Genomic DNA, 8,924 nt, shown 5'->3' on the forward strand with positions numbered 1-8,924 from the left:
TTCTATTAATTTCTGATCTTTTGATGTTTCCCAAAGCGCTTTGTAACTATAGACGGTAAAACAGAAAACAACTGGACTGCAATACAAACGCTAAGGAAAGAGATTAGGCATACCTTGTGATTGATTAGCTTTTTGATAATCACTCGTTCATCTACCGAGACATGCATGCATCGACACACGCACCGTCTCCTTTAGCAATTAGGAGTCCGTCAGCTGTGGGCGCTTCCCACATTGTAAGCTCTTTAAATCATTAGCTGTCATGTTGTCCTGCCTGGGACAGACGCCTTTCCATGGCTTGGCTTGGCTTTCCGCGCGTTTTTTCCACTCTCCTTTCAGTCTCGTTTCTTGGAACTCTTTCAGCGACTTAAACAAATCACCTTTGCTGCCGTGTGATTCTAATTCCCATCCAGAGGGGGCGCCATAGGCTCAGAAACTAACTCCGACGATTTCAAGTTAAACTTGTCTTCAAGGTGGTTTTAAAAGAGGGAGCCCCCATCCACCCGCTCAAGCACACAGACTCACACATAGGATGTGGATTAGTCTCTGGCGATTTGATTTATCAGCCTTTCAGTCATTATTATGCCCCCCCCACCCCACCCCCCTCCGTGCACGATCAGACAGTCAACTTAACCAGCTTCCGGATAAAATCGTTTCGGACTCAATGAAACTGATAAAGATATCAAAGCGTTTCAGAGAGAGTCTGGCTTTTCTTTTTTCTTTTTCTTTTAAAAAAATCATTTGGTTAATTTGTCGGGCAGATTTTCCTTGCTTTAAGATTGTTTCAGCGCATCTCTCCCGTTTCCGCCCCCAGCATTCTCCCTCGTTCAACTCTACAATTCTTTGCTTATTGCATATGTAACAACAACAACAACAATAACTGCTCTTAATTAATAGATAGATAGATAGATAGATAGATAGATAGATAGATAGACCACCAGATCCATGGACACGTCATTCCAGCCTCACCACTCATCCAGGGAAAGTAAGCAATAAACGGAGACAAATGTAAGGCTTATCATCCTATGCACATTTACCTGGAAGTAAACCTCATCGCACACCGTGGAGATTTACTTCTAGGCAAGCATACACAGAATGCAGCACACAATCCTAAGCACGTTTACCCAGAAGTAAGTGGGATGAGCTGAATCCCTCCCATGAGACCTGGCACCCCATAGCTAGTCAGTGTGCTAGCTACTAGCTAGCTGCTGCCTTCGAATCCCCAAAAGCGGTCATAGGCACATTTTCCTGGGAGTAAGTCTCATTGGCCAGTGGGACTTCTCTTCGAGCAAACACGCATAAGATCGGGCTGCACGTGCTTGTAGGACTGGGGGTAACCAAGAATAAACATCCTCCCAACTTGGTAGGACCTTTTGCCCCCAGGCCACTGCAGTGGTGCCTTTAGGCAAGGTGGCACGTTTGCAATTGGACAGCAGCTCTTTGGGGACTGAATGGGACTGACGACAGCGTCGGGTTCCAGTTTCTGACCATTCTCTCGAGCGGAAAGAAGCTCGGCAAAGACTGTGCGGCAGGCTTCGCTTGTTTTCCGCAGGAGAGTTTCCTAGATGCTCCCTCAGGCTGTGATTGTCCCGGACTGTCTTTCGGAAACCGTTTTGCCCACACGCCCTCCGTTTGTATTCAGCGCCTTGAGAGAGCTGGTCATAACAGAGCAAGAGTGGCAACCCGGGTGTCTCAGGCTGGGAGCGGCTGCGTTTTGACGTGCGCCCTGCTCTCCTCTGCAGCGCGCCAATGAATGGCAAAGATGGGGAGAGATAGGTTTGCCTGGGCTCAGGATAGAGGCGACAAGCTCAGTCCCTGATTTCCCCGCAGATGTCTTTCAAGAGCTGGGCTGCCCAACCCTAACCTGCATCCCAACAAGGGACCAAGCCCCTTCTCCTTCCCCAACAGAGGGGCACAGATCCATCTTGTTCTCGGAGAGCTTTCCCGGTGAAACCACACACTCCCTAGTTGTGAATTCTAGTTACGTTGGGTCTCTTGGTCGAAACTTTGTTCTCTCTCCCTCGGCTCGCCCTCCCCCCCCCCGCCCCCGCCTTTTGTGCTGCTGAACAATTCGCATACAACTCTGTGAGAATGCGTATCTTTGTTTTTTAAAGCAGTATGCTTTTATATTCGTCGAGAAATTGTACATGCAAAAATAATCCGTTTAAAAGAAGATGAGGTCCAGGAATCAGGATATTGTGAGATCGGTTTCCCTTCGCTGTCTTCCCAGTCCTTCAAAATCATCAGAAAGAGTGAAGAATTATGGAAGCATTAAAAGATAAATGGGTGAATCATTTTTTTTTTTTAGGGGGCGGAATCCTTTGTCAGAAAATAACTGTAAAGGAGAACTGACGTTTTATGAAAGATAACGTAATCTTCTCTCCTATTCTTTGCAACTCTCAGAGGACATTTCACTCCCTTACAAAGAGAGAGAACATTGATTTGTTCTTGCACAATATGTCCCAGAAGTTATTATTAAAAGCCTAAGGTTCTAATTTTGAGCAGCATCTGGAAAGGCTAAAAAAATCATTCCTTAAAAATATATTTTGGACAGTGTATTTTCCTTAGCCAACAAGATGGTTCTATGGATTTTCCTAGAATAGTCGGATTTTCTATCCTAAACTTGAATTATAATGTTTCAATATATAGAGGTTTAGTTACACACACACACACACACACACACACACTTTCCTCCCCCCGGAAACAGAAAGAAAAAGAAAGGAACGGATTTTGTTGAAAACCGAGTCGATCGGGCGACAATAACTCGATCTGGAGGTTTATTGGTGATTGACAGAAATAAAATGGTTTTGCTGGATAATTTATGAAAGCTTCCGGCTATAAGTGTGCCTTCGTTCTAAAATAATTCTTCTCCAAAGGGTGGGGGGTAGTCATTCCCAGACACTTTTTTTTAAAAGAAAGTAAAATCGTTCAACAACTATACAGCAAAGTAAATAAAAACCAAACCAAACCCCAAACCAAGATCACCAGAACACAGGGTCGTGTGAAGCTCACTGATCACCCATTTCCTATCATACATGCAAAGAATAATCTAAACCAGTTTCCTTTCTTGAAATGAACCTTGAAGTGATGTACTGGGAGCAACAATTTTATTTTCAGAAGCGTGAGCTATTTCATCCAAAAGGGGGCGGGGGGTGCGTTAATTTTAAGGGTTTCCCTGTTGTGCTAATTCAGGTCAGAGACTGATTCGGGGGTGGGGGTGAGTGGGGAGGCACCAATCTTTCAGTTCCAAGTCACTGGGAAGTGAATTGCAGAGGGATCGCCGTCTGGAGAAAACGACAACTGTGGAGCGCTACTATAGATCTGATGCAGGCGTCGTTGAACTGTTGCTTTTGAGGCATGTCTTTAAGAAGCGTGCACCTAAACGCACGCAAAATATCTCTCCCTGCCTCCGTTTTTTGTGTTTCCTGCAGAGTTTAGCGATTTCTAAAGCCGCTTTGTAATGTATCCTTTCCCTTTCCTCCCTGCAGCTTGTGTGATCATTCCACACACACTGAAATCTAGGCACCAGAGCTGGAGTTTTGCAAAGTATGATGTCACCTACAGATGTTGGTGACGAAGCTTCAAGTGAGCTTTAATCAAAGTGTGTGTGTGTGTGGGGGGGGGCAATCTAAGGAAGATGCTGGCTGTTTTCTGTCTGTGTGGGAGGGAGGGAAGGTGGTGATGGTGGGGATTTCAATGTGACTGCGGTATGAAACATGGTTTTCTAACTGCCTGATGCCCACTTTTCCAGAGGAATAACGTCACAGAATCCGACATGATGGGCCAGCACATCCCCATATATTCTGGAGGCACACTAGAAGCATTTTTAAACACATGCATGCACAAAGCCAGAAGGTAATGGAAAAAGAATCCTGAATTCTGCTTTATAGAAATCTCCTCTAACTTAATACATTCCACAAAAGTAGATCATAGATAAGATTGTACCATTTTATTCCCCCCCATCTTTCCTAGGCATGCAAATCCAATTTTAAATAAAATATACTGTATTTATTATAATATTATAGGGATGATTTTTTTTAAAGCCCACCTTTAATCTTTTCATTGGCTTTAAAAAAATGTAATTTTAGTTGTCTCTTATCTGTTTAAAGTATCGACAGACCTGGAAATATGCTAAATATAAATACCAAAGGCTGTGATTTAGTTTTGCTCAGTTGAAGGCTTTTACTATTTTGATGGCAGATGTAAGATTTCCCTCCAATTATTGTGACTGTTCTGATTCAAATTGCAGGAGTGCAAGATGTTATACATCCCTAAACTCATCCCCCGCCCTTAATAAACAACTTCTTAATAAATATTTTTTAAATGTGAGAGATGAAGAGGTGCCATTTTCTCTTAAGGGTAGAGATGAGACCTGGAACCCTTCCTTGAAACTGACACATTATGTTCATGCCTGTTAGAGGTGATGCTACTCTATCTAACTGGGACTGGCTCACAGCATGAAAGAAAATGTCGAGACAAGTGTGGCCTTGCAGCCAGTGGCACAAAAAGGTGTAATGTGGAAAGTTTGGGTGGCTATGGCCACAATCCTAAACATACTGACTCGGTAAGGATGCCCCACACTAACATGTATTCTCAGTAAACATGGTTTGGCTTGCCCTGTGAAGTCATTTGGTAGCTGTAGACATTATTTAGTATAGAAGTGTTTCTCATTGTTAGGGAGAGCAGGGCACACATACAGCCATTGCTGCTGATGCTGGAACCCTCAAGTTAAGTTGCAACCAGTTCAAAGTCAAATGTACCACATTTTAGATCTGGTTTAAATGGCTTGTGGATCACAGTTTACGGCACTGAGAAGTTGGATCCTCTGTTTCCCAACAACTGTCACAATTTCTCTTGTGAGTGCTTGAAACTTTAGTTGAGTCTTTGAATCCCCAAGCATGTATCTGTGTCCTGTGGGTGGTGACACATAGCTTGCATCAATTTTGGATGTGGAAATGGGGAAGAAAATGATTAATTTAGGATTCTGAGAAGATAAGGGTTTTTCTGAATCGGGGCACTTCACAATATATCCTATTTGCCACCAGAAAACTTTAAAAAGCCAGTTTCCATGAATTATCCCCCACATGGGGCTTTCATTATAATTTATGCTACTAACTAAAGACACAATTTAGCTAGGATTAGGTACTTCTGCATTCCATTGATTTCCATAGGGGAATCAAGTGTGTGCTTAACTCTTCCACTGCAATCAATGGGAGCTAAAAGTGCTTCACTTTGCTGGATCATGCTCTGCAACAGAAGAGCAGTGTCCTGTCTGCTGGCTAACACCATGTTAATTGCACAAAACCTCTGATTACCCAAATGTTTTTGGTGCCCTCGCTCAAAGGCAATGAGATACAACTGAGATTGTAGTTGTTGTTCTGTGGGAATGTAATGATGCAGCAGTGAGAGCAAGACTATTTGTGTCTTTTGTTCCCGTGCTTATATATCCAAGGAACAAGGGTCACTATTCTGGCGTTATTTCATGAAGTACCTTTATGCATTTCTGTATATGTACTGTACCTGTGGAATACATTTATGTGCACAGCATTAATCCCTGAAAGGGTTTTCCTCTTTGTATTTATGTCCAATAAAAGCATCTTATAAGCACAGAATGAGGGGGGAAAGGTAATACATATTCTTAAAAAAACCCGAAACCCCCCAAACCCCAAAGGGCCAAATTTTGTAGCAGGATATACACTTTCTAGTAATCTCTCCTCCTCCTCAATATCACAATGACAGCTTCAGACAAGATCTTTGCTTCTGAAAAAAGCTTATGCTTGAACTAAGACACTAAGCAAAGCAAAATCTAACCAGCCTTTAGGTTTTGTTTAAACTGCATTTTAATAGCATAATTGCTATTTGTTAGGAAGCAAGATAAAGAATTGCATTCAAAGTCATATATGTTGTTAGATCTGATAATATTCTTTCTTGGGGTGGGAGGTGAGGAGTGTCAGCTTAATGCATCTTGTTCTGCAGAATGGTAAATGGAGAGCTAGGGAGGGATTTTTAATTCACTGTTCCTAAGCAAATCAGAAGTCCTACAGCACTGGGTGAGATGTTAACTCAAAGTCATAACAATTGGATTGATTTTATCATATAAGCTTGTTTCCGTAAGGCACTCCAAGTTTGGAGCTTTTGAATAGTTCTTGCCTTTCTTTCTGACTCTAGAAGCAGGTTCTGTTATCTGAAAGGCTTAGGGGATATTGAGAACAGCAAAATAATCAGAAGTTCAAATAAGTCTGAATGTGTTTTTCATAGATAGTTTTTAAGTTTGTGGACAGCACACACTGAATCAAAGGATTTTGAATAGCTAACGTAGGTCATGCACATTTAATTTTCATCACTCTGTCTAACTCTCTGTCTGGTTTTCTACTTCTTTTGTACATACACACATTAAAATGGTCAATGATTTACAATTTGTGTGGGTTTCAGAATTGGGGGATGGTAAGGCTGATAATTTATTTTAATGAAATATTTAACCATGTGCCTGGTACACTATGGTCTATCTGTCCTTGTGCCATAAAACTCTTAGATAGCTAAAAGGAATACACAAAATTGGTTCTTTGATAAATCACTTAAACTACAGTGGGTACAAGCTAGCAAAAATTAGTCGCAACTCAATCCCACTGAAAGACAAAGAAATGCAACGCACAGGTAAATAAGCTCAGTATCTAAGGAACATAGTTGTTCCTAACATATTCTGGACTACTAGGCCCATTATTTCTTGAATGGAGAAGATACACACATTTGTTCATAATAACAGATTCTCAGTTAACTGCAATAGTTAATGTTCTGTACTGCAATTTACAATTTTTGTCTCCAAGGGTCTGTATTTTGAAAGTTGTTTTCAAGCTAAGCATATTCATGGAACTAAACTTGCTTAAAAACAACAACAACAACAACAACAAAAAGTAAGGTGCCTATATTGTTTGCAAAACTGTCATATTTCAGCCAAAGAGAGAGTACAAACATGCTTTTGCAAAATTTTCCTTCCAAGTGTCTCTTCTTTGTTTCCTCCTCTAAAAACCAGCTCGAATGTCTGACTCTCTCCATCCTTGGCTGGTCTGTCCTGGATTCTGCTGATATGAATAGCAGAAACCCTTTTCTTCAATCCCCCGGGAGGAGATATTGACCAGCAATCCCAGGCCATTTTTCTTTTTTTGGGACATTGTTTTTCTGCTGCGAATGAACAACAAACTCTTAAATGGCTCATGAAGAGACACCGATATAGGAAGTTTGCTCATTGTACATTATTTCTCACCTAAGAACAGATCTTTGCTTGAGAGGAAATATTGGACTGGAATTAGTCTCTAAAATGCCTTTGTGCTATAGAAAACATAATGAACAACATTTGAAAAAGTGGCACTCTGAGACTGTGTAATATAAAAATGAGAGCATATTGGAAATGATGCTTTAAAATTTAGGGCTGTAAGGCATTTAAAATATGCCATTCAAGTAATCAAAGTATTTAACAAAATATCTAAATACAGGTGAAATTGAAATGATATTGATGACCATTAGTGGACACAAAGATGGTGGTAGCTTATAAAACCAACAGATACCCTTTATTATATAACAGTTACTACTGTTATTTTTATTGGGCATGATCCACCAAAGTTACTTTTGTTTTAATTAACTTTTATTTTAAAGCTGGTTTATTTTAATGAAGCAAAAGTATTTCTGGCTCAAATTGTGCTTATGAGTTTCAGTAGTGATAATGATCTGATAGGCATTGTTTTTAACCAGTGGCTTTTGTGTGCATGGGAGCTCCAGTGCATACATGGAGATTCTAGATGTGCAAGGGCTTTCTCAGTCACAAGGAATAATCTGTCCAGAGCCGCCTGTTCTGTTGCAAACAGTGTATGAAGGATCTTGCTTCCATGGGAGCTCTACTCTGAGTACTTCAGAGGACTGAGTCTTGAGGAAATTCTTGGATAATTCATAAATTCTGAATTATTTTACACATCCCACTCTTTTCAGTAGGCCCTGAATGGGAGAAGTTCCCAATGGATTGTGTCCCTGTCTGAATCAAAAGGTATACAGAGTTGGTTTTCAGCCAAGCTCTTGGCAAGAACGCCTTCTCACAGAGTAAGAACGCACTCAAAATTAGCCTTTTATTCTGAACAAGTAGTCTAAGTCTGCATAGCTAGGCTGCATATACCCCATTGGCTCCGATCCATCCCAATAAAGTGAGCCATGTCTAAGTCCTGAAGTCAATGGGACAAGCTAGTGTGACCATCTTAAATCCCATTGATTTCAACTAGAGGCAACTCACTTTTTCTGGTTTGGGGTCATTGACTTCAGTGGTATTTAATCATCCTAACTGTATGCAGGATTGCAGCCTAAACTATTACTGCTGTCAGCCAGCAAAAAGCCTTCCGTATTTTTAGTGAACCAGTCACACACAGCAAGAATATAATGGTAACATTGAAGCTGCAATTTCTCTTCCTTAATTTTTGCTCTTTCTGTAGCTTTGGTTTTTTTTTTTTTTTTTTACTAGTTCAATTCATTTTACAACTTTAAGTCCTTTATTTGCTCTCTGCTTTTTGTTCCATGTGGACATATTATACAGACTGCAGTATTTTCAGTGGCAATTTATGCAGGAAAGCAGACGTACTGTGGTTCGGATTTATACAATTGTATACAATTCTTTCATACCAAACAAGGAACGGGTAGCTTTATAAAAAGCTGGATTGTGTCAGAATGGTGTAAATCATTCCATTTTAAAACTTAAATCCATTATTATCAATTGCTATTATTGTTATTACTGCTACTACTATTCCTGGTGGATTTTTAAAAATCCATATTTTTGCAAACAGCTGTTTAATTATGACATGTATGTCAAAGCTAACATGCTGTGAAAACTGTACATAATGTTTCATACGCATACAGATAAATAAATGACAGTAAGTTAAAACTTGCCGTAT

The sequence above is a fragment of the Hemicordylus capensis genome, chromosome 2, assembly GCF_027244095.1.
Source record: "Hemicordylus capensis ecotype Gifberg chromosome 2, rHemCap1.1.pri, whole genome shotgun sequence".
NCBI lineage: Eukaryota > Metazoa > Chordata > Lepidosauria > Squamata > Cordylidae > Hemicordylus > Hemicordylus capensis.